At 45.9% G+C, this 21,426-nt stretch overlaps 1 pseudogene; it reads left to right on the top strand.

The window, feature by feature from the left end:
* The first annotated feature begins 911 nt into the window (after positions 1-911).
* On the top strand, positions 912-4,053 carry LOC130210757 (uncharacterized; annotated as a pseudogene).
* Positions 4,054-21,426: the final 17,373 nt, after the last annotated feature.

The following is a 21,426-nucleotide window of genomic DNA, read 5'->3' as shown; positions in this document are numbered from 1 at the left end:
TCAAGACACTGCATGTCAAAGGCTTGACCTTTATGTTTTAATCTTAAACTGATCATGCCTTAACCCCACATCTAAAGACATAACGCAAAGGGAAGTGATTCTTTGATGAAAGAATCTCCGGAAGCAGCAGCGTCCCTGGATTCCTCACGTCCAGGACTAACTCGTTCAGACAGTCCTGAGCTAGAAAGAAATCATGTTAACTGTTTAAGGAGCACCACAAATAGACCCAGGCATTTGTAAGGGGACCCTGTCACCGTGTGCATGCTCAGTCTGCCACACGGTGAAAAGTGCTGAACTGGAAGGAGAGGGAGTGACGGGGTTTTGGCCAATGAGGTGTGAGGCTTTGTGCTCGCTTGGAGACAACACTGAAAGAGTCCAAGGTGAAGGAAATGTTTTCCTGCTTGCTTTGTTTCATCCCAACTTCATCTGCGACAAATTCTGTCACGTAATATGCTGGGGTCTGATCAGCCCCGGCTGGGTCACCTGGAGGAGGGCGTATGATGTTGAAAGACCCGAAACGTCCAATGATTCCAGGAACATCACTGAAGATGTGTCCAGATTAGGCATCAGTAGATGTATGTACACAGTGAATACCCTGAGTGACAGCCAGGAAAGACTGGATGACAACCATGAAGAGTGTGGTGACTACTGGAGAGTCAGCGACAGCCCGGAGAGACGGCAACCGGGGCAGAACGGGTCAGCAACCCAATCTGCATCCTCTGAGAGGAGGAACCCAACCAAGCTACGATGAACTTAATGGAAAAATACCCCCAGGGGTGCCCGAGAGGGGGGGGAGGATGAGCACCCCAGTCGGATGGACACAACGGTAACAGACTCAGGCAACGGACAAACGACTATGAGCAAGCAGTGTACATGCGGTAAAATCTGCAAGAACATCCATGGCTTAAAGATCCACCGAGCGAGGATGAAGTGCCCGTTGGGAGCAGATGCAACACAACGCACAGGTGTTACACCTGGTGAGACGCAGGAGGGGCCAGGCCCGGAGTCACCCCACAGTGCCCAGAACCTCCAAGTGTTGCAAACTATTCCCTTGAGCATCAAGTCTGACCGGAGGCGGATCAAATGGCCTGCAGCTAGCATGACCTCACTCTGGAAGCAGTTCGATGACGATGTCGACCAAATTCTGGAGGCAATGGCGAAAGGAGAGGCAGACAGGAAGCTACGAGCTATGACTACAATTATTGTCAGCATCGCAGCTGAACGGTTTGGCGAGGAGGAGAAGAAAAGCTCCGGAACATCTTACTCTAAGAATCAAAGAGCTGTTAGGATTCACAACATCAGGCAGGAGATGAAAGCGCTGAAATCCCAGTACAAGGCGGCTGGACAAGAGGAACGCATTGGCCTGGCCCAGCTAATGTGCATCCTTCGGAAAAACATCTGAGTTCTCCGCCGGGCTGAGTGGCATCGGAGGCGGCGGCGCGAGAGGACACGTAAACGTGCTGCTTTCATCGCTAACCCCTTCAAGTTCACTAAGGATTTGCTGGGGCAGAAGCGCAGTGGCAAACTGGCCTCCTCGCAGGAAGACATAGACCAACATCTGAAGCAGACGTACAGCGACCCCGCAAGAGAGCAGGAGTTGGGAAAGTGTAACAACCTCATAGAACCCCCTGAACCAGAAGTGCAGTTTGACATGTCGGAGCTGCAGCTAAAGGAAGTCAGGGAGGTTGTCCGCAAAGCAAGGGCAAGCTCTGCACCAGGACCGAGTGGCACTTCATACAAAGTGTATAAGAACTGTCCCAAACTCCTGCTGCGTCTGTGGAAAATCCTGCGAGTCTTCTGGAGAAGAGGGAGGATCCCTGAATAATGGAGAGTGGCTGAAGGGGTATGGATCCCGAAGGAGGAAAACTCCACTCAGCTAGACCAGTTCCGCATCATCTCCCTGCTGTGTGTTGAGGCAAAGGTTTTCTTCAGTGCTGTTTCCAAACGGCTGTGTACCTACCTGGCAAAGAACACCTACATCGATACATCTGTCCAGAAAGGCGGCATTCCAGGAATGTCAGGATGTCTGGAGCATACTGGTGTGGTGACACAGCTCATTCGGGAGGCCAGAGAGAACAAGGGCAACCTGTCAGTGTTGTGGCTTGACCTGGCAAATGCATTCGGTTCCATTCCACACAAGCTGGTTCAGCTCACCTTGAGAAAACATCATGTACCCAGCAGGTGTAGAGACCTCATCGCTGATTATTACAGCAATTTCAGGATGAGGGTCTCTTCAGGAGCAATAACATCCAGTTGGCACAAGGTGGAGATCGGTATCATCACAGGGTGTACTATCTCTGTGACATTGTTCTCCCTAGCCATGAACATGCTCACTAAGTCTGCTGAGCCAGAGTGCAGAGGGCCCCGCACGAATTCCGGACAACGGCAACCACCCATCAGGGCATTCATGATGACCTCACAGTCATGACAGAATCAGTCCCAGGCTGCCGGTGGATTCTGAAGGGACTTGAGAAGCTGGTGGAGTGGGCCCGGATGCGTTTCAAACCCGCCAAATCCAGGTCAATGGTGCTGAGGAAAGGGAAGGTGGAGGACAAGTTCCGTTTTAACATCACAGGCACAGCCATTCCAACTATCACAGAGAAGCCAGTCAAGAGCTTGGGCAAGGTGTTTGACTGCTCTCTGAGAGACACACCATCTATCCAGTCGACCTGCACTGAGTTGGATGGCTGGCTGAGATCCGTGGACAAGTCAGGCCTACCTGGGAAGTTTAAAGCCTGGGTCTACCAACATGGCATTCTTCCCAGGATCCTGTGGCCCCTCCTTGTCTACGCGGCCCCGATCTCAACAGTTGAGACCTTGGAGAGGAAAATCAGCAAACACCTATGGAGATGGCTTGGATTACCAAGGAGCCTGAGCAGTATTGCACTCTACGGGAACACCAACAAACTGCAACTGCCTTTCAAATCCTTGGAGGAGGAATTCAAGGTAACTAGAGCCAGGGACTCAAGCGATCCGAAGGTGGCTAAAGCAGGGATCCAAGTGAGGACTGGCAGGAAATGGAGGGCAGAGGAAGCAGTTAAAGAGGCAGATGCAAGGCTGCATCACAGGAGCCTGGTGGGGGTGGTCACACGAGGTCGAGCAGGGCTAGGATCCTTTCCAACTCCCCAAATGAACACCAGGGGGAAGGAAGGGTGACGACTTGTTCAGGAGGAGATGAGAGCAGCAGTGGAGGAGACAAGAACCTGCAAGGCAGTGGGAATGAAGCAACAGGGAGCTTGGACGAGGTGGGAGAACGCGGTTGAAAGGAAAGTGACCTGGGCTGAGCTTTGGAAAGCCGAGCCTCACTGCATCAAATTCCTCATCCAGGCAGTGTATGACGTGCTTCCAAGCCCGTCAAATCTGCACATATGGGGCATAGCAGAGACACCAGCATGCCCACTGTGTTCCAAGCGAGGAACCCTGGAACACATCCTCAGTTGCTGTACAAGGGCACTTGGAGATGGTCGGTCCAGGTGGAGACATGACCAAGTCCTTAAGACCATTGCTGAAGCTATCAGCGCAGGACTGGCGTGGGCAAAGCAGTTCCGACCCTCCAAGAAAACCATCGCCTTTGTCAGAGCTGGGGACAAGCCAACTGCTGCCAGAAGAACATCATCTGCAGGCATCCTGACGTCTGCAAGAGACTGGCAGTTGTTGGTGGACCTTGAACATCAGCTGAAATTCCCCAGCCATATTGCAGTCACCTCCCTGCGACCAGACATTGTCCTTGTGTCTGAGTCCACCAAGCAAGCAGTGCTGCTGGAGCTGACAGTCCCGTGGGAAGATCGTTTGGAAGAAGCCTTTGAGAGGAAGCTCTCCAAGTACGCAGGACTGGTCAGTGACTGCCAGCAGGCTGGCTGGAGAGCAAGGTGTTTCCCTGTGGAGGTTGGATGCAGAGGATTTGCAGCCCGTTCCTTGGCCAGAGCCTTCAGTACTTTAGGCATCGAGGGTGAGAGAAAGAGGAGAGCCATCCGCAGTACCACCGATGCGGCAGAGAGAGCCTCAAGATGGCTGTGGCTCAAAAGAGGGGAGCCATGGAGTCATGGTAGCTAGCCATCTGGACACAAGCTGGGGTCTGATCAGCCCCGGCTGGGTCACCTGGAGGAGGGCGTATGATGTTGAAAGACCTGAAACGTCCAATGATTCCAGGAACATCACTGAAGATGTGTCCAGATTAGGCATCAGTAGATGTATGTACACAGTGATTAGCTTTACCAAATATGTTATGGAGGAAACAGAACCGCATATGGGTCCTATATGGAGTGGAGTGGAGTCACTAAAACACTTGACGGGGAGTTTGAGTGCATGTAAAAAGTAATAATTAGTAAGTGATTCAAGGTGAAATCAACCCAGAATAAAATGGTCTTATTGTTTGTTTTCGTTAAACCACAGATCGCTAAATCCCAACGCTGTGTGAACCAAAAACCAGTGTTCTATGTGTATAGCATAGGTTTAGAGTAGGTTTTAGTTTCCCAGCGGATGCAAACAGCGGCCTCCCGGGTGAACAGTGTTTGTGCCATCGTCCACCCATCCTGACCCGGTCTCTGATGTCGCTCACGGTGGACGACGGTGCTGCAGATGACATAATTGTAAAACATTTTTTCGAAAAGCTTGAACTTATATTTGAATAACTGCACCAATATGCTTTATTATCATGCTCTGCATTGGATGTAGAGTGTATGGCTGCTGGATGCCTGAGGGAGTTACTCTATAGATTATTCACCCAATGTTGCAGAAGTCATTTATCTTTTTTTGTGGTCAATAGTTTTGAATGTGTGTGATTTTTCTTCTTCTTCTGTGAATTCTGTGAAGGTGACAGTGATGAGCCCACAATGAAACATGAGCTACCTGGGCACCTCGTGAGGTGGTGGCGGGGTGACGGAGTGAACCGTGGATTTCTATCTTTAGCACCACCTCTCCAGAACCTCCCATCTCTGATACCAGTACACCCGATTAGATTCCGTCGACTCAGCTCTCCTAACGTCTGTCCCTTCCTCTGACCCTCCCTCCATTCATCTGTTCGCCCACCTTCTCTTGAGCAGACTGACGAAATGTAGATTTCTTTACAAAGCAGCAGGACGAATGAGAGAAGAGGACCGAATGTTGGACACAGAACGGTCATAGAGGGCTTTAGTTCAGTCATAAACTGATTTATACATTTTCTTGGTGAAATATGTTTTTTATTAACATTTCTTGACAGTATTTTCAAAATGTATGGAGTGATATCTTAAATATTTCCCTGAGTAAAAACTGTTGAGTCCAATGAATTAACAAAATGAACCAACAATTTTCAACCTTGCTTTATCCAATGTTCAGATTTTTTGTTCTGGAAATAAAGGAAAATTAGCACATATCGATGGCCAAAGTGCAAAAACTCCTATCTGCACTGTTTTTCTTTTCTTTTTAATTTTGTATTATGTATTGGGCATTCTTAACAAATATCATTCTGCAAAGGAAAGGCAGTTTTGTCTTTTCGGCCATCGATATAAGATAATGCCTCAGTTCGCATATTCATACTCTGGAAGTTTCATGAGGATGTCTAGGAGATCATTTATTTACCCTATTCGCTGTTATTCACTTTGCATAGGTCAAGTCAGCTTTTGTTCCATCTAACACGTGATGCCGAACATAAGGCTGTGTTTGTGTGTTTGTGTGTGAAAGAGGAAAGTGAGGGGGATGAAGAAGAAGAGTTATTTTAGTTAACTAGTTCCTGTTGGATTGGAGCATTGTTTAAATAGTTAATAAAAGGCTTCCAGGTCTCTTCAAAGGATTCACTGGAATCTCTGAGTCCAAATCTGATCTTTTAAAGTTTTATATGATTTAGGATCTCTTTTAACCAACTGCTATGTTTCGGCGGGAGAGCGTGTTTCCACTTAAAAAGTACGAGGTGTCTAGTTAACAGTGTCGTGTAGGCCAGCATGCGTCGCCCTGTCAATGGCAGATTGTGTGTGTAAGCGAATCACGTGAAACCGCGAAAAGCCACAAAAGATCAAGCGAGTAAACTCACGCAAGTAAACGCAGCATAAGGCGTTGAGAGGATTCAACGTTGATGTGAAATGGGACCTTAGAGAATTTAGTACTGATGTCAAAAGAAAAGAGACTTTAAGGAGTTCAAAGTTGAAGTCATTCTTGTCCGAGCACTTTATCTTATCTTATACTTAAGTTAATACACACATTGCACTGTTGCTGTCGCGTTGATTGTTGTTTGTCATGTCTAATGTTGCATTCCTGGCAATAAACGGTTTCTGATTCTGATTCTGATTCTGATACGCGGGTAAAGCCATGGAGATAAGCCGCTAAAACTCACACGAGTAAACGCAGCTTAAGGTGCTGAGAGGATTCAAACTTTTCTCTGACTACTATTTTAGATGAAAGGCCATAAATATATATTTTTAAACGTACAACATATGTGTGTATGTGCTCTAGTGTTTGTAACACCAGACCATCAAAGTAAATACAGGCTTCTAAACCAACTGTGTAAACCAAGTGGTGTAGAGGGGAATGACTTTTCATATTTAAAATGTTTAACATTTTTGTATCTTTAAATACTTTAATGTTTTTTAAAATTCATTAAATCCTATGGAAAAAATCGTCAACTTTAAAAAGCTTACAGTATCTTTATATTTTCAGCTACACTACCGTTCAAAAGTTTGGGATCACTTAGAAATGTCCTTATTTTTCAAAGAAAAGCATTGTTTTTTTCAATGAAGATAACATTAAATCAATCAGAAATACACTCTATACAATGTTAATGTGGTAAATGACTATTCTAGGTGGAAACGTCTTGTTTTTAATTAAATATCTACATAGGTGTATAGAGGCCCATTTCCATCAACGATCACTCCAGTGTTCTAATGGTACATTGTGTTTGCTAATCGCCTTAGAAGACTAATGGATGATTAGAAAACCCTTGAAAACCCTTGTGCAATTATGTTAGCACAGCTGAAAACTGTTTTGCTGATGAGAGAAGCTATAAAACTGGCCTTCCTTTGAGCTAGTTGATTATCTGGAGCATCACATTTGTGGGTTCGATAAGACTCTCAAAATGGCCAGGAAAAAAGAAGTTTCATGTGAAACTCGCCAGTCTATTCTTGTTCTTAGAAATGAAGGCTATTCCATGCGAGAAATTGCAAAGAAACTGAAAATTTCCTACAGCGGTGTGTACTACTCCCTTCAGAGAACAGCACAAACGGGCTCTAACCAGAGCAGAAAGAGAAGTGGGAGGCCCGGTGCACAACTCAGCAAGAAGACAAGTACATTAGAGTCTCTAGTTTGAGAAATAGGCGCCTCACAGGTCCTCAACTGGCAGCTTCTTTAAATGGTACCCAAAACGCCAGTGTCAACGCCGACAGTGAAGAGGCGACTCGGGATGCTGGCCTTCTAGGCAGAGTGGCAAAGAAAAGCCATATCTGAGACTGGCCAATAAAAGAAAAGATTGGTATGGGCAAAAGAACACAGGCATTGGACAGAGGAAGATTGGAAAAGGTGTTCTGGACAGATGAATCCAAGTTTGAGGTGTTTGGATCACACAGAAGAACATTTGTGGGAGGCAGAACAGGTGAAAAGATGCTGGAAGAGTGCCTGACACCATCTGTCAAGCATGGTGGAGGTAATGTGATGGTCTGGGGCTGCTTTGGTGCTGGTAAAATGGGAGATTTGTACCAGGTAAAAGGGATTTTAAATAAGGAAGGCTATCACTCCATTTTGCAACGCCATGCCATACCCTGTGGGCAGCGCTTGATTGGAGCCAATTTCCTCCTCCAACAGGACAATGACCCAAAGCACACCTCCAAATTGTGCAAGAACTATTGAGGGAAGAAGCAGGCAGCTGGTATGCTGTCTGTAATGGAGTGGCCAGCACAGTCACCAGATCTCAACCCCATTGAGCTGTTGTGGGAGCAGCTTGACCGTATGGTCCGCAAGAAGTGCCCATCAAGCCAATCCAACTTGTGGCAGGTGCTTCAGGAAGCGTGGGGTGACATTTCAACAGATTACCTCAACAAATTAACAGCTAGAATGCCAAAGGTCTGCAATGCTGTAATTGCTGCAAAAGGAGCATTCTTTGACGAAAGCAAAGTTTGAAGAAAAAAATTAATACTTCAAATACAAATCATTATTTCTAACCTTGTCAATGTCTTGACTATATTTTCAATACATTTTGCAACTCATTTGATAAATAAAAGTGTGAGTTTTCATGGAAAACATGAAATTGTCTGGGTGATCCCAAACTTTTGAACGGTAGTGTAATTCAATCATTTAATTTCTGTTAATGTTCACATAGCCTTCACCTATTAATGTATATTTTCAAATATTTTTTATCCTTTCAAATTTCTAAATGATTAATTTTTTTATGGAATAAAAAATGAATGGGATCCAATGGTGGAAATCTTCAACTCCGCTTAAACTTTTTCAACTTTAAAAGCTTACAATATAAGCATACATTCATTTTCTATGCAGCTTCTTGCCCAACTCCCTCACACACACACACGCCTGCACGCACGCACGCACACACACACACACACACACACACACGCAACCCTTCTTTCCAGAATCAGTGCATCGGTTTATTATGAAATAAATGATTGAGGGTGCACAGACGTGATGCTGTTATTTTATTTTTAGTGTTGACATTGAAATGAGAGGCAGTGTTTCTCATGTGTCTTCAGAGTGGGACAGCAAAACGAAATATATGAACGATAACGATATATTCAGTGGTGGTAGTCAACTGTCATTAGTCTGGTGTGTGTGTGATTGTGTGTGTGTGTGTGTGTGTGTGTGTGTGTGTGTGTGTGTGAGTTAATTGGAAAAAGGTAACCTTGAGCTGACAAGAAAATCAATCAGTGAGGGATCATAAAATAATGTAATTCTAGTTCCCTATTGTAAGAACAAAAACAGTATTTTACAAACCGAAAACCAATCAAAACACAAGTTTGAATTCAAGTCCGTAGCTAATGAGTCAATAATGGACTGAAGAACGAAGCCTTAACGGTTATTATGAAGGTCAGAGAGGTTTGTGAAGAGTTATAAAAGGCTGAAGTGGGTTATAGAAGGCTGAGGTGATTGGGGCGACTGTGGTCCAGTGGTTAGTAGGTCTGTCTTTCAATCAGGGGGTTCGATCCCCGCTCACCCAGTCGATGTGTCCTTGAGCAAGACACTTAACCCTGAATCGCTCCCCGTAGCTGTGTCTACGGTGTATGAATGTAACATGTAAAAGTGTCTTTGAGTACCATAAAAAGCACTATATAAATTAAATGGATTATTATTATTATTATTATTTACACCAAAGCAGATTTTGACCCCACTGGTTTTCAGGCGAGACGAGCAAAACAAAAAACGTAATTATTCCAGCATTGTCATCAGTTATTTCCCCAAAAGACATAAGAATAAGATGCACAACGGACCGGATAAACTAATCAGAATAATAAATGTAATTGAGGATCTACATTGTTCAGATCAATGCCTCGGTTCACTTGAACTCAGTAGTTGTGCGCTAAAGGGAATTCAAATATATCCATTGTGACAGATGAACAAATAAAGTGGTTTCTATTTTCTGCACAAGGGTCAAAGGTTGAGAAAAAAATCAACTGGGAAATATGTGGTGACCCTGAATATTTTAAGGAAACTAGGAGAGGAATCCAGTTCCCAGTGGAGAGAAGAGTTCACACTTCTGTCTGCAAGTAGTTTAATTATACAATATAAGATAATTAAGTAGCAAATGTGCACAGTCACTTCATGTATCTCTTTATTCATCTTTGTATGTAGCTGTTCTATAAGTATTTACTGTCGTTATCTTATAATCCATGTTAATTCAATCCTGAAGATGTGAAGGAGAAGTCATAAGGATTCAGGAAAAGGAAGCTGCGGTGTCAAAGAATCCGACTCCACTGCCACTAAACTACGTGTGATGACTAGGGATGGGTATCGTTTGGGTTTTTTCCGATACCGGTGCTAAACCGGTACTTTTAAAACGATACCGGTGCCTAAACGGTGCCTGAACCGATACCTTTTTTTTTTAAACGCACAATAAGGACATTAAAAACCTCTTTGGCCATATTCCCTGTAGAAGCCGTTATCATGGAGCACTGACAAACAACGGATATCAGACTGTTAACATACACAATATATGTTCTCCATTATATGATGTGATATGTATTGTCATGTGCAGACTTTATAGGGTTAATCCTGTCACTGGTTTGATGGGCAAAAAGAACAACCAATCAGAGGTACTGAAGATGACACGTGACAAATAAAGTTTTGCTTCTGACAGCCAGAGTTACACTGAAACAAAGTGATGCCCCACGGTCTTTATTCCTCCATCATTATATCCCCGGTAACACCGGGTATACAGCCGGGACCGCTGTACATCAACACATCTGCTAGCAGACTGTCACGCTCGTAGCTCGTAGCTAGCTACGAGCTAGCGCTAGCTACGAGCTAGCTTAAACATGGTTATAATGGCTAATTTATTATTTCTTGGGCTACTTTTATGAATGCAAGACTTGCAATCAACGATACGGTACTAATCTGAGTTAAGGCTGCTCGTCATAATCGGTCTCCCCGTGTTCAGGGGGACCGGTGACGGTCTCCCTGTCGGTCCAGCCTGACGCCGGTGTGCTCCACACGGGCTCACGTCGTCACACACGGCGCAGCCTCCGCTGTCAGAGTTAAATATGAGAGGCTCGTGACCTGCTGACAGGGCGGAGTCACCAGAGAAGTTCACAACAATAGTTTTTTTCAATTTCAATCGGCTCAGGCACCGGAAAGAAGCACCGAAATGTGCGTTGCGTTTCGGTCCGGGTAATACCGGTTGTATTGTAACCGGTACCATATTGGCACCGGTTTCCGGTACCCAACCCTAGTGATGACTGGATGTTACTGATGTGGGGTGACATGCTAAATACATTTTTAACCTCCTGAACCCCACCCGATTTTTTTGGTTTCTGCTCGAAATGACATACCCAAACTAAAAAGGGTGTAGCTCTGCAACCACAAAAGCTATTTGAATAATGTTGGTGTTATAATAAAGGGAACACATGTGAGCCTTTGTTCAGATGTGTACATATTTGTATATATGTTACTGGTTAAGAGTAAATAAAGATGAAACTTCTATTTTCATAGAAGTTTCAGGTTCGATTAGAAAAAAAAGCACTTTCAGGATGAATATATCCTGGATGGATGCACAGCAAAGGCCTAAAATCACCCAGATAATAATACAACTTGTGAACAGACTCTCTGAAAAGTTTGACTCAGAAAAAATGAAGCAGAACAATAGTTGGAGACTTTTTAGTAAAGAGAATTTAGGCGAGGTCTCTAAAATTTGCATTTGGGCACATTGAAGCACTATCTGTGCCATTTGACTTTTCTCATGTACCAAACCATTTATCTCACTTTCACTTTTACTTTAGGTGTTCAATACATGCAAATACATCATTATGTGGCTTTAAAACAGTAAATCAAAGATTAAAAACCGATCAAACAAAGTGGTGCTGTGCGCGTGCGTGCTGTGCGTAAAGCCGGTTTTTGGATCTGTCACAGCGCAGCTGTTGCGCGGGCAGATATCTCCACCGGGGAAGGGCGGATTTTAAAGAACGACACGTCATTGGAATACTTAGAGCCAATAGAATCGATTGGTACCAAGAAAGACAAGATTGACAGCACTGTGAGCCAATAGGAGACAGAAAGGCGTCGCCATATTTTAAATGTGAAATCCGATTAGCTGAAATTGAACTTCCTGACAGCTGACTATGATGCTTCCCCAAAAGTCCGCCTGGTTTTTAAAGGGACCTACACACACACTAAAGCAGGGGTCTCAAACTCAACTTACCTGGGGGCCGCTGGAGGTAGACTCTGGGTGAAGCTGGGCCGCATCAACTATTCCACAAAAAAAGGGTTTCAAGTATTCAAAAAAAAACTGACAACTGATCCAATCTTCTCAATCTTTACTAATAAGTCAGAACGTGCAGAACATGAACGGTTCTTCAGAACATAAGCTTAACTTACTTCCTCCTATACGCCAGAGACTTGGCAGCGCTTCCTCTCACACAGCTGATCCACATTTGGCTTGAGGGAGGAAGCAACTGAGACCCTCAGTATGGCTTTAAGATGGTCATCTTTAAGTTTGGACCTGAACTTTGACTTATTAAAGTTCATTGTGGAGAAGAGCTTTTCACACAGATAGGTGCTGCCAAAAAGGCACATGATCCGCTTAAACATCCTGGAAAGCTCAGGGAAGGTGGGGGGCAATTCTCTCAAAAATTGTCCAAGCTTGTCTGTTTTTCCACTCACCTCTCTGAACTAGGCTTTGAGTTCAGAATTGCACTGCAGGTCAATTAGCGCCATCTGAAGCACAGGGGGGGCATCTTCCACATCGAAAGAGAAGGGGTCAGCAAAAATTTGAAAAGTGGCTCTGTGTGTCTTGAAGTCTGCAAACCTGTTGTCAAATTCATCCTGTAGCTTTCCAATGGTATCAGCATACTTCTCACCACTGAATGTTGTGCCTGAATCCATGAGTGCCTTGCATGCTGGGAAATGGCAGAGGTTTGTCTGGGAAAGCTGGGCTTTCCATAATACAATTTTTGTGGAGAATGCTCTGACATTGTCATATGCAGCACTTACAAGCTGGCCCTGGCCTTGTAACTTCTTATTAAGTACATTCAGCTCCTGTGTGATGTCAACCAGAAAAGCTAAGTCCATTAGCCATTTGGGATCACTTAGTACAGGAACAGTCATCCCATCCTTCTCCATGAAGGCTTTCACTTCTGCTCTCAACTCAAAAAACCTCTTCAATACCTTCCCCCTACTAAGCCAACGTACCTCGGTGAAGTAGAGCACGTCCTCATATGCTGAATCTATTTCCTCCAAAAAAGCGCGAAACTGCCGGTGCTTTAAACCCCTGGATCTGATATGGTTGATGAATTTCACAACGTCAAACATCACATTGTCAAACTTCAGGCATTTGCTGCAAAGGGCCTGCTGGTGGATAATGCAGTGCAGAGTAATGGCCTCTTCCACACCCTCCTCTTCCAGTTTTTTTTTAACAAGTGCCACCAGTCCATTTTTCCTCCCTGTCATTGATGGCGCTCCGTCAGTTGTTATTCCAGCAAAATGCTTCCATAGTAAGCCGGCATCCACAATGGAATCACACAGCTGGCGGAATATTTCCTGACCGGTGGTCTGGCCATGCATTGGAATCATTGTGAGCAACTCCTCCGTCACTTCAAAATTATCATCAACACCACGGACATATATTGCGAGCTGCGCAGTGTCATTGACGTCTGTGCTCTCATCAAGAGCGAGTGAGAATGAATAGAAATGTTTAGCTTTCTCACGCAGTTGATCGTAAATGTTTCCTGACATGTCAGAAATGCGCTCTGCCACTGTGTTGGCTGAAATGCTAATATTACTAAACTGTCCCTTTTTTTCCGAGCAGACTATACTTGCAGCCTGTAACATGCACTGTTTAATGAACTCGCCGTCTTTGAATGGCTTTCCTGCCTTAGCGATCATCTCACTCACCACGTAACTAGCTTTGACAGCCGCATCACTCTCTTTGCTTGCTTTCTTGAAAAAATCTTGTTGCCTCAGTAGACATGTTTTAAGTCTGGCGACCCGGTCCTCTCGCTCATCTCCCAGGTATTTTGCATACTCCTCAGCATGTTTAGTTGAGTAATGCCGTCTGATATTATACTCCTTGTGCACCGCAACTTTATCCGTGCATATTAGACACGTTGGGATGCCCCTGTGCTCAACAAAAAAATATTCCGTCTCCCACTTCTCCTGAAATTGTCTGTGCTCATCGCCAACTTTTCTCTTCACAGCAGGTTTAGAAAAAGACATGACTGGGGCTGGGTGAAAAAAACCGTATAGCACTGGGTGACAGGATATATTTTCCCTCCACTCGGTGACAGTCCCGAAATATGTTACAAGTGACCAATTGCTAATTCGCGTTGTTGTCACGAGCCTGAGCTATGGTAGCCCACAAGTGTTAAAAAAAATAGAAAACGCCCAGATGCATGTGAGAAAAAAACGCGCGGGCCGCACTAACACCAAGCTTTGATTTCAGGCAGGGGGCCACAAAATATCGTTCCGCGGGCGGCAATTGGCCCGTGGGCCGCGAGTCTGAGACCCCTGCACTAAAGCCATGCCAGCTGGAATGCAGGGTAAAGAAACGTTTTTTCTTCTTCTCAAGAACAAAAGTATGTTGAATTTGCTGAATGTAAAGCTATGAAGCGATTAATATTTCTGTGTTCTTTGGCTTATATCTCCTTGATACTTTGGTGCAGAAGGATTCTGTGAAGATATTTAGAATCTGTGTGAAGTCCTCTTGCTTTCCAACATCTCATTTTTTATGATTGCACAAAGCTACATGTCGCTAGCTACGGAAACGTTCTGAGTGGGCCGACACCTAACAAAATGATGATTATGATATTTGTATTTTTATTTCAGTTGGTGTTTGAGTTGTGTTTAAATGGCTCACTGATACTTGTAGCCCCAGTTGTCTTCTTTAATTTGATGTACAACATCAATATATTTGCTCATGTTTATTATAATAGTAGGCCTATAGACAGTTTAAAACACAATATCAAAAATGCACCATATTTGGTGCGTTGGGGCTTAAGAGGACCACAATAAGAGTGCTTCACCCGCAGTTCCTTCCTTCACGGTGTCACACATTACGATCAACAATGCTTCCAAGTTCCAGCAGATCGCACAAACCACAACTATCAAAATGTTCAACATCAATATTTCCTATGGGCATAATGTGAATCTAACTTAAATTACATCATAACCAAGATAGATTTGAAATTGTCATTGGCATTATCTTCTTTCCTTTCGTAAAAGATGGTTCAGCGTTCCCGATGCTAAAGAGGATGAGACAGGAAGCATTGAAGCTCCTTCCCTTGGCATTTAGAGAATTCAAACCGCTCTCATCATGGCCACTTAGAGGCTTACGGGTCATTTCACTCATTTGGAAATGAAGTCGAAGCCGACCGCAGCCTATTGGTGCTGCTGTCTTGAATTACGTTCCTCGTTATTTGTAATTTTAATATCTGTCTTAGTTGCTGTCATCTGCTGGGGGCCAACATGATGCTCCTGACATCTCAGTAGCAAGACTGCAATACTTGTCACCTGCAATCTCTTTATTGTTACTGTTCATCTTCAATGGATGCTTTGATTGCGTCTTATGTTTTGTAATGTATTATCGTTTGTATGTGTTTTGTATTTTCCTTTTTTGTATTTTCTGTTTGTCGCCGCCAGTGAAAGCGTTTCAGATGATTGCTGTTGAGAAGAGCCGGTCTGGAGGCAGAGCTGCCTGAAGATAGATAGATAGATAGATAGATATATACTTTATTAATCCCCAAGGGGAAATTTGTCGTGACAGTAGCAGCAACACACAAGAATAAAAACAAAACACAAAATATAAGAAACAGGGATGAAAGATATAGAAGTATACAAGTAAAATAAAAGTAAAATACAAAACAAAATATATATGTAAATATACAACACATGCATACACAACACACAACAACACTGACAAATCAAATACAAAAATATTAAATATAGACAGAGTGCAAAAAGCAAAGTGTGTGTATGCAGAGCAAATTAAATGAAATGTGTGTATATGTGTAGTGCAAACAAATGAGATGTGTGAAGTGCAGATCAACATAGTGTAAGTATTCAGTTATTGTTGTAGTTATTGCACTATGATCTGGCAAGAGGTGATCTGTTATAGAGCCTCATAGCCGCTGGCAGGAATGTTCTCCTGTATCTGTCCTTGTGGCAGCGGAGCGTGAGGAGACGTCCTCCTCTGTCCCTGTAGGAGGTGGTGGAGAGGGTGGTCCGGGTGGTCCAGTATGGACAGCAGTTTCTTCAACGTCCTCCTCTCCACCACCTGTTCCAGGTGCTCCAGCTGGCAGCCGATGATGGAGCCAGCCTTCCTAACCAGTTTGTTAAGACGGCTGGTGTCACCGGCTCCGATGCTGTTCCCCCAGCAGACAATGGCAAAGTGCAGTACACTGGCGACAACCGACTGGTAGAATAACTCCAACATCTCGCTGCACACGTTGAAGGATCGAAGCTTTCTCAGGAAAAAGAGTCGACTCATCCCCTTCTTGTATACAGCGTTGATGTTGGCCTTCCAGTTCAGTCGGCTGTCGATGGAGATGCCCAGGTACTTGTACTCCTCCACCATGTCCACGTCCACTCCCAGGACACTCAGAGGTGTAGGAGCTGTCGCCTTCCTCCTGAAGTCCACCACCATCTCTCTGGTCTTGGCCACGTTCAGCCGCAGGTGATTCTCATCGGCCCACTTTACAAAGTCACTCACCACTGCCCTGTACTCCTCCTCCCGTCCATCCCTAATACACCCGACCACTGCAGAATCATCAGAGTACTTCTGCAGATGGCATGACTCCGTGTTGTACTGGAAGTCACTGGTGTACAGGGTGAAGAGGAAGGAGACAGAACAGTTCCCTGTGGGGCTACAACATCACTGACCACCGTTCCAGACAGCACACGGCCCATTCTGACAAACTGTGGTCTGCCTGTGAGGTAGTCAGTGATCCAGGAGATGGTGGACGCATCCACACCGACCATCCACAGCTTCTCACTCAGCAGCAGTGGCTGGATGGTGTTAAATGCACTGGAGAAGTCAAAGAAAGTGACTCTCACAGAGACACCGGTTCCATCCAGGTGCGACTGAGCTCGTTGCAGCAGGTAGATGATGGCGTCGTCCACTCCCACATGAGGCTGGTAAGCAAATTGCAGAGGGTCCAACGACGATTTCACCTGCGGCCGGAGGTGGGCCAAGACCAGCCTCTCCAGCACCTTCATCACATGGGAGGTGAGGGCAACTGGTCGGTAGTCATTGAGGCCAGATGGTGTTGACTTCTTTGGGACAGGGACCAGGCACGACGTCTTCCACAGCACCGGGACTTCCCCCAGCCTCAGGCTGAGGTTGAAGAGGCGCTGCAGGACACCAGACAGCTGGGTGGAGCAGGTCTTTAGGACCCTGGGGCTGATGCCATCAGGACCTTCAGCTCTGCGCTGGAGTAGTTTCTCCAGCTGTCTTCTCACCTGGTCAGTCGTCACAGAGAGGGGAGGGTGGAGGAGCCCATTGTTATTGAGGGCTCGGTGGATGTGCAGCTCAGCAGGGGGGACAGAGGGGGAGGTGTTTGGGAGGTGTGATGTGTGGAGGAGACAGGAGAGGGCTGTGAACTGAACCTATTGAAAAAACAGTTCAGCTCGTTGGCCCTCTCCAGGGAGCCCCCTGGCTGTCTCCCTCCCACCTTGAAGCCAGTTATCTGCTTCGAAAGAGGAGCAGGAAGTGGGAGGGGCCTGGCGTGATTAGAGCCTGTATCGGGGTTTGAGGTCAGGTGTGAGCCCTGTGGGCCTTTACCTGCAGCAGAGACCTGGGCCCTCTACTGGGCCCTCTACTGGGCCCTCTGCTGGACCCTCTGCTGGGCCCTCTACTAGGCCCTGTACCGGGCCCTATGCCGGGCCCTCTGCTGGGCCCTCTACTGGGCCCTCTGCTAGGCCCTCTACCGTGCCCTCTGCTGGGCCCTCCACTGGGCCCTCTACCGTGCCCTCTGCTGGGCCCTCTGCTGGACTCAATCCTTTTCAATATGCACGTACATTGATTGCAGTACTTTCAGTTTTTTAAGTTCAAACTGATGAACAGTGGGCTGATTCTAGTCTGTTATAGAGTCACCAGATATTGCTTTCTTTGTATTCAGGGCTCCAGACTGCGACCAAATGGTCGCATTTTGCGCCTAAAATTAGACACAGTGCGAGTAAATTTTTCATCAACTCGCGCATGCGCGACCAGTAAATTAGCAGATTTCTTTTTTTTTTTATTAAATATTTTTGTTGTTTACAAACTTGTTCTACACTTCAGCCCACTATAGTTAGCGGTAATGCCTGAATGACTGGTTTGCTGACCGACATTAACTCCAGAAGAAGAAGAAAGGAGACGAAAACCGAAGAAGAAGAAGGCTGGCCTGTGTGTGAGAGCGGGGGGGGCTAATGTGAAAAGAGGCGCACCGCAGCGGAGGGCCGCAGGTGAGAGGTCCACGAGGATCCTCACCACCGAGCAGCGTCCCGTCCCCGAGTTGAATCTCTGGGTCAACTCAGCCGACTCTCACATGTCTGAGCCGCTATAGACTGATGTTCACGGTAAACGCATTCGATCTGGAGCCATTTTGTAATTAGCAAATTTTAAAAAGATGCTTTGATTGCGTCTTATGTTTTGTAATGTATTATCGTTTGTATGTGTTTTGTATTTTCCTTTTTTGTATTTTCTGTTTGTCGCCGCCAGTGAAAGCGTTTCAGATGATTGCTGTTGAGAAGAGCCGGTCTGGAGGCAGAGCTGCCTGAAGATAGATAGATAGATAGATAGATAGATAGATAGATAGATAGATAGATAGATATATACTTTATTAATCCCCAAGGGGAAATTTGTCGTGACAGTAGCAGCAACACACAAGAATAAAAAACAAAACACAAAATATAAGAAACAGGGATGAAAGATATAGAAGTATATAAGTAAAATAAAAGTAAAATACAAAACAAAATATATATGTAAATATACAACACACATGCATACACAACACACAACAACACTGACAAATCAAAGACAAAAATATTAAATATAGACAGAGTGCAAAAAGCAAAGTGTGTGTATGAGTGCAGAGCAAATTAAATGAAATGTGTGTGTATGTGTGTAGTGCAAACAAATGAGATGTGTGAAGTGCAGATCAACATAGTGTAAGTATTCAGTTATTGTTGTAGTTATTGCACTATGATCTGGCAAGAGGTGATCTGTTATAGAGCCTCATAGCCGTCTGCAGGAATGTTCTCCTGTATCTGTCCTTGTGGCAGCGGAGCGTGAGGAGACGTCTGGAGAAAGTCCTCCTCTGTCCCTGTAGGAGGTGGTGGAGAGGGTGGTCCGGGTGGTCCAGTATGGACAGCAGTTTCTTCAACGTCCTCCTCTCCACCACCTGTTCCAGGTGCTCCAGCTGGCAGCCGATGATGGAGCCAGCCTTCCTAACCAGTTTGTTAAGACGGCTGGTGTCACCGGCTCCGATGCTGTTCCCCCAGCAGACAATGGCAAAGTGCAGTACACTGGCGACAACCGACTGGTAGAATAACTCCAACATCTTGCTGCACACGTTGAAGGATCGAAGCTTTCTCAGGAAAAAGAGTCGACTCATCCCCTTCTTGTATACAGCGTTGATGTTGGCCTTCCAGTTCAGTTGGCTGTCGATGGAGATGCCCAGGTACTTGTACTCCTCCACCATGTCCACGTCCACGCCCAGGACACTCAGAGGTGTAGGAGCTGTCGCCTTCCTCCTGAAGTCCACCACCATCTCTCTGGTCTTGGCCACGTTCAGCCGCAGGTGGTTCTCATCGGCCCACTTTACAAAGTCACTCACCACTGCCCTGTACTCCTCCTCCCGTCCATCCCTAATACACCCGACCACTGCAGAATCATCAGAGTACTTCTGCAGATGGCATGACTCCGTGTTGTACTGGAAGTCACTGGTGTACAGGGTGAAGAGGAAGGAGACAGAACAGTTCCTGTGGGGCTCCAACATCACTGACCACCGTTCCAGACAGCACACGCCCATTCTGACAAACTGTGGTCTGCCTGTGAGGTAGTCAGTGATCCAGGAGTTGGTGGGCGTGTCCACACCGGCCACCCGCAGCTTCTCACTCAGCAGCAGTGGCTGGATGGTGTTAAATGCACTGGAGAAGTCAAAGAAAGTGACTCTCACAGAGACACCGGTTCCATCCAGGTGCGACTGAGCTCGTTGCAGCAGGTAGATGATGGCGTCGTCCACTCCCACATGAGGCTGGTAAGCAAATTGCAGAGGGTCCAACGACGATTTCACCTGCGGCCGGAGGTGGGCCAAGACCAGCCTCTCCAGCACCTTCATCACATGGGAGGTGAGGGCGACCGGTCGGTAGTCATTGAGGCCAGATGGTGCTGACTTCTTTGGGACAGGGACCAGGCACGACGTCTTCCACAGCACCGGGACCTCCCCCTGCCTCATGCTGAGGGTGAAGAGGCGCTGCAGGACACCAGACAGCTGGGTGGAGCAGGTCTTTAGGACCCTGGGGCTGATGCCATCAGGACCTTCAGCTCTGCGCTGGAGTAGTTTCTCCAGCTGTCTTCTCACCTGGTCAGTCGTCACAGAGAGGGGAGGTGGAGGAGCCCATTGTTATTGAGGGCTCGGTGGATGTGCAGCTCAGCAGGGGGGACAGAGGGGGAGGTGTTTGGGAGGTGTGATGTGTGGAGGAGACAGGAGAGGGCTGTGAACTGAACCTATTGAAAAAACAGTTCAGCTCGTTGGCCCTCTCCAGGGAGCCCCCTGGCTGTCTACCTCCCACCTTGAAGTCAGTTATCTGCTTCGAAAGAGGAGCAGGAAGTGGGAGGGGCCTGGCGTGATTAGAGCCTGTATCGGGGTTTGAGGTCAGGTGTGAGCCCTGTGGGCCTTTACCTGCAGCAGAGACCTGGGCCCTCTACTGGGCCCTCTACTGGGCCCTCTGCTGGACCCTCTGCTGGGCCCTCTACTAGGCCCTGTACCGGGCCCTATGCCGGGCCCTCTGCTGGGCCCTCTACTGGGCCCTCTGCTAGGCCCTCTACCGTGCCCTCTGCTGGGCCCTCTACTGGGCCCTCTGCTGGGCCCTCTGCTGGGCCCTCTGCTGGACTCAATCCTTTTCAATATGCACGTACATTGATTGCAGTACTTTCAGTTTTTTAAGTTCAAACTGATGAACAGTGGGCTGATTCTAGTCTGTTATAGAGTCACCAGATATTGCTTTCTTTGTATTCAATGTGTGTATGGTAATAATTCACTGTGTATATTTCTGTTCAGATTAAAAGCAGCGTAGATTGTGCCAGCCTCCTCTGCTCCTGTCTACAACACATCAGTTGAAGTGGATTCTCCTGGTGTATAATTGTGACTGACCGCACACACCAGGTGTTTGTCAAATAACTTGCTACTCAGCAAACCCTCATGCGCTCCTGATTGGTGGAGATTCTGCCATTGAACTTGTTTAATCAGTGACAATAAACATCTTCAATCTGTGGGTGTACGGACAGGACAGAAAACCTAATGTTCATTTATTAAACTAATTGACATTGACTCTGTAAAACAAACCCATGCGTTTGGCTTGTTGTTGGCACTCGAGACTTAAATAATTAAGTTGTATCAAACTGTTAATTAACAACAGTTTGAACTCAATGATTTAGATTGATCAATTTATTTAGATCAGATAATTTCGTAGAGCTTAGACTTCAATGTTAAATGTCATTTTATACGGTTGACCAATGAAATTAAAGTTATGGTCCCTTTTATGCTACACAAGGGAAAACTACACTTTTTTAAATGTTAGAGTACGGAGGATGAGTTGGGGACTCGT

The sequence above is a fragment of the Pseudoliparis swirei genome, chromosome 20, assembly GCF_029220125.1.
Source record: "Pseudoliparis swirei isolate HS2019 ecotype Mariana Trench chromosome 20, NWPU_hadal_v1, whole genome shotgun sequence".
NCBI lineage: Eukaryota > Metazoa > Chordata > Actinopteri > Perciformes > Liparidae > Pseudoliparis > Pseudoliparis swirei.
This window is presented reverse-complemented; position numbering and strand designations above follow the sequence as displayed.